Below are 5,416 nucleotides of genomic sequence, written 5' to 3'. Positions count from 1 at the left end.
CAAGGCGAGACTAGCGGGAACAAAGACAGGGGAACGAGAGAGTTGGCAAGCTAAACAGGTAATCAAACAGTGGGGAGGTCAAAACTAGGCAGAGACTAGCAGGGGCAAAACTAGGCGAGACTAGCGGGGGCATAAACACGGGAATCTAAATACATACAATAACCAACACCCGTGAAGCGGAAGTGCTGGGTATTTATAGGGAAAGGTGCAGGTGTGAACAATGAAGGTGGCGAGGCGAGTGCAGGTGAATCTAATGTGTGGGGATAGGATGCTTGGCGTGAGTGTAGGTGGTCATAATGTTCAGGCTGAAGAGCCGAGTGCGCCAGAGGGGAGATCGTTCTGGCGAGAGCTCGTAAAAGCAAAACCGGGCGTGGAAGCCCGATGGAGGAAAAAAGCGTCACGCGCTCAGGAGGCGGAGCGAGGAGTGGGAAGCGAGCACGCTCGCGGAGTGCCTGTGTGCGAGAAGGGAGATAGTGTGCGTGTGTGAGGAAGCTGAGATGGGGCAGAGGAAAGGGGTTCGTGACAGTACTCCCCCTCTGAATAGGGCCGGCTCCTGGCGGCCGCTTCGGCTCGCGAGGAGCCGAGGAACGGAACAGCGTGTGAGCTCGGGGAACAGAACGAGCGTGTGAGCTCGAGGGGACAGAACGAGCGTGTGAGCTCGCATGGGGACAGAACGAGCATGTGAGCTCGCGGGGGATAGAAACGGCGTGTGAGCTCGAGGGACAGAACGGCGTGTGAGCTCGCGGGGAACAGAACGGCGTGAGCTCGAGGGACAGAACGGCGTGTGAGCTCGCGGGGAACAGAACGAGCGTGTGAGCTCGCAGGGGACAGAAACACACAAAACACACAAACCATATGGGGACAGAAGGCATAAAGGGAAAATGAAACAGTCCATGGGGGTCAAATGGGCAGTTCAATGCAAGGTCAAGGGGAACATAGCGGACAGGCGGGTGGTCGGGAGATCTGGGGGGCAGCCTTAGGGCAGAGACTGGGTCAGGGGGTCTGGAAGGCGACTGGAGGACAGGGACTGGGTCCGGGGGTCTGGAAGGTGACCACCGGACAGGAATAGGGTCCGGAGGCCAGGGAAGAGGCCACAGGACAGGTAGAGGGTCCGGAAGTCCGGGCTGAGCCGTGAAAGGCGGAGCCGTCAGAGGCGGCACCGTCGTTGGCTCTGGTGGTGGGGTCCTGGAAGGCTCCGGAGGTGGAGCCGACGGAGGCTTTAGAGGCTGAAGGCCTGGCAGGCTCTGGAGGTGGAGCCGAAGGAGGCTTTAGGGGCGAAGGCCTGGAAGGCTCTGGAGGTGGAGCCAAAGGAGGCTTTAGGGGCGAAGGCCTGGAAGACTCCGGAGGTGGAGCCGAAGGAGGCTTTAGGGGCGAGGCCTGGAAGACTCAGGAAGTGGAGCCCATGGAGGTGGCGCCGTAGGAGGCTCCAGAGGTGAAGCCCTGGAAGGCTCTGGAGGCAGAGCCGAGGGAGGTGACGCCGTGGGAGGTGGCGCCGTAGAAGGCTCCAGGAGTGAAGCCCTGGTAGGCTCTGGAGGCAGAGCTGGGGGAGGTGGGCTGTAGAAGGCTCCAGGAGTGAAGCCCTGGTAGGCTCTGGAGGCAGAGCCGGGGAGGTGGCGCCGTAGGAGGCTTGGGAGGCGGAGCCGCAGGAGGCAAATCTCTAGAAGGCTCTGGAGTCTTAGGGAGCAGAGCTGTAGGAGGCTCGGGTGGTGGAGCCGTGGAAGGCTCAAGAGGCGGAGCCCTAGGAAGCTCTGGAGTCTTTGGGAGCAGAGCCATGAGAGGCTCGGGAGGTGGAGCCGTAGGAGGCTCTGGAGGGGGAGCCGTAGGAGGCTTGGGAGGCAGAGCCATAGGGGCCTCTAGTGGCTGAGCCCTGGGAGGCTCGGGAGGTGGAGCCGTAGGAGGCTCTGGAGGGGGAGCCGTAGGAGGCTCGGGAGGCAGAGCCATAGGAGCCTCTAGTGGCCGAGCCCTGGGAGGCTCGAGAGGCTTGAGGGGGGAGCCTTGAAAGACTCGAGAGACGAAGCCCTGAGAGGCTTGAGAGGAGGAGGAGCCCTGAAAGACTCGAGAGGGGGAGCCCTGAGAGGCTTGAGAGGGGAGGAGCCCTGAGAGACTCGAGGGGTGGAGCCCTGAGAGGCGGAGGAGCCCTGAGAGACTCGAGAGGCGAAGCCGTGACAGGCTTGAGGGGTGGAGCCATGAAAGGCTCGAGAGGGAAGCCCTGAGAGGCGGAGGAGCCGTGAGAGGCTTGAGGGGTGGAGCCATGAAAGACTCGAGGGATGGAGCCCTGAAAGACTCGAGAGGCGAAGCCGTGAGAGGCTTGAGGGGTGGAGCCATGAAAGACTCGGGGATGGAGCCCTGAGAGACTCGAGAGGCGAAGCCGTGAGAGGCTTGAGGGGTGGAGCCATGAAAGACTCGAGGGATGGAGCCCTGAGAGACTCGAGAGGCGAAGCCGTGAGAGGCTTGAGGGGTGGAGCCATGAAAGACTCGAGGGATGGAGCCTTGAGAGACTCGAGAGGTGAAGCCGTGAGAGGCTTGAGGGGTGGAGCCATGAAAGACTCGAGGGATGGAGCCTTGAGAGACTCGAGAGCGGCCGTGAGAGGCTTGAGGGGTGGAGCCATGAAAGACTCGAGGGATGGAGCCTTGAGAGACTCGAGAGGCCAAGCCGTGAGAGGCTTGAAGGGTGGAGCCCTGAGGGACTTGAGGGGTAGAGCTCTGGGAGGCTCGTGAGGAGGAGCCCTAGGAGGCTCATGAGGGGCCCTTGGAGACTTCGTGAGGCGGAGCCCGGGAGGGCTCAGAGGGGCGAGCAGAACCCGACAGAGCCGTGGGAGGCTCTGAGGGCGGAGCAGAACCCGGCAGAGCCGTGGGAGACTCTGAGGGCGGAGCAGAACCCGGCAGAGCCGTGGGAGACTCTGAGGGCGGAGCAGAACCCGGCAGAGCCGTGGGAGACTCTGAGGGCGGAGCAGAACCTGGCAGAGCCGTGGGAGACTCTGAGGGCGGAGCAGAACCCGGCAGAGCCGTGGGAGACTCTGAGGGCGGAGCAGAGGTCTGCAGAGCCGTGGAAGACTCTGAGGGCGGAGCAGAGGTCTTGAGCACAAGGCGAGACTGGGGAGAAGGGGCCCTCTTCCTTCTCTTACGTCTTCGACCAACAGGGGCGTGGCCATGGGGACGGTCGAGGCTACAGGCGCTGGCTCAGGGGGTCGAGGCTACAGGCGCTGGCTCGCTGACCGTGGCAGACATGGGCGCTGGCTCACCGGCCGTGGCAGGCAGGGCGCTGGCTCGTTGGCCGTGGCGGGCATGGCGCTGGCTCGTTGGCGTGGCGGGCATGGCTGGCTCGTTGGCGTGGCGGGCATGGGCGCCGACTCGCTGGCGTGCCAGGCCGAGGCTGGGGCCGTGACAGGCCTCGGGACTGGGGCCGTGACAGGCTTCAGGGACTGGGGCCGTGACAGGCTTCAAGGCGGGGGCCGTGACAGGCTTCAAGGCGGGGGCCGTAGTAGGCTTCAAGGCGGGGGCCGTGGTAGGCTTCAAAGCGGGGGCCGTGGTAGGCCTCGAGCGGGGGCCGTGGTGTAGAGCGCTGGTTCAGTATCTGCCTCCCCACAGTAAGCGAGGAACCAGCGTACAGTAGGGCGAGGTCAATAAACTGAGCCAGGTTGAGGGAGCAGCGACCACCAGGCATTAATGATGAGGTTGGCTCATTCAGTCCACATTGAAAAATAGTCTTCAGAGCCACCTCATTAAAATTCACCTGGTTGGCCAGAGCACAAAAATCCACAACATAATCCTCCAAGGGTTGACTCCTGGCGCAAACACACGAGTCGAGCCAGCTGGCTCCACAATGTTAAGGGCGGGGCTATGGGTTACATAACCGCTGCCTCGCAAAAAAACCCCTTGGTCAGCGTCCGAAGAGCCGTCAAACCTCTCAGGGGGTTGAAGGCTCACGGCGCTCAGAAATGCGCTGGGAGCATCAACGGGCTCAGGGACAGACACAGGTAGAACAGGGTGACAAAAGTCAAACAAAGTGCTTACCTGCTGTCCCTGGGCCGTGAGTGCGTGGTAATCTCTCCCAGCCGCAAATCCGCGCTCAGAACACGCCACAAAAATCCGCTCTAGAGAGCTGCATGAATCCGTGGCGTACATTGTGACTGTCTACGGTGAGGTTGGTTATTCTGTAACCCGGTCACACACACACACAAGATGAGACAGTCACAATGTTGGATGAAACTGCTTTTAATGTTTATTAAAAGCAGTGCAGGCAAAAGTACAAAACAAGGGAAATCCAGTGAGAGTAGTCGAGGGGAGCGTAAGGTCGGAAGCTGGGAAACAACGATATAAACAAGGGGGCAGATCTAATGAGGGAGGTGAACGATAAGCGGGAAAACAGTTAACAACTAGGGCTGAAGGACAAGACGAGACTAGCGGGAACAAAGACAGAGGAACGAGAGAGTTGGCAAGCTAAACAGGTAATCAAACAGTGGGGAGGTCAAAACTAGACGAGACTAGCAGGGGCAAAACTAGACGAGACTAGCGGGGGCATAAACACGGGAATCTAAATACATACAATAACCAACACCCGTGAAACGGAAGTGCTGGGGAAGGTGCAGGTGTGAACAATGAAGGTGACGAGGCGAGTGCAGGTGAATCTAATGTGTGGGGATAGGATGCTGCGTGAGTGTAGGTGGTCATAATGTTCAGGCTGAAGAGCCGAGTGTGCCAGAGGGGAGATCGTTTCTGGCGAGAGCTCGTAAAAGCAAAACCGGGCGTGGAAGCCCGATGGAGGAAAAAAGCGTACGCAGCTCAGGAGGCGGAGCGAGGGAGCGGGAAGCGAGCACGCTCATGGAGTGCCTGTGTGCGAGAAGGGAGATAGTGTGCGTGTGTGAGGAAGCTGAGATGGGGCAGAGGAAAGGGGTTCGTGACAGTTTAACAGAATTTTAAACAGTTTACTTGAAAGGAAAACTGAAAAAGTGAAAATTAACTTTGCTCACTTTAACAATTTTGGACAACACTTATTTAAATGCCTCTGAAGATGACCTGATTGGCTAAAATTCTACCCACATGAAGTGCACTCTCTCATGGGTTCTCAGGTTGTCTGAAATAATGAAACTCTTTCCACAATTTGAACACTTTTAGGGTTTTTCTAAAGTATGGATTCTTTGGTGGACTTTCAATTTATGATCTCTGATAAAGGCTTTACCACACCCTGAGCATACAAGAGCTTTCACAAAGGGGTATGTGTTATATGGTGATTATTATCATTGTTCAGCTGTGAAAAAATAATTTCACAAAAGAACATAGGTAAGGCTTTTTATTTACATGAGTTTTCAGGTGCATCTTTAGGTGTGATTTCAATGTATTTGTTTGCTGCACATGAATTGCTTTAATCCGGGCGACCGTGCAGATAAATTGTAAGATGACTTGGTTGTGTATAACT

This window comes from Xyrauchen texanus, chromosome 9, assembly GCF_025860055.1.
Source record: "Xyrauchen texanus isolate HMW12.3.18 chromosome 9, RBS_HiC_50CHRs, whole genome shotgun sequence".
Classification (NCBI taxonomy): Eukaryota; Metazoa; Chordata; class Actinopteri; order Cypriniformes; family Catostomidae; genus Xyrauchen; species Xyrauchen texanus.
Note: the sequence above shows the minus strand (reverse complement) of the source record.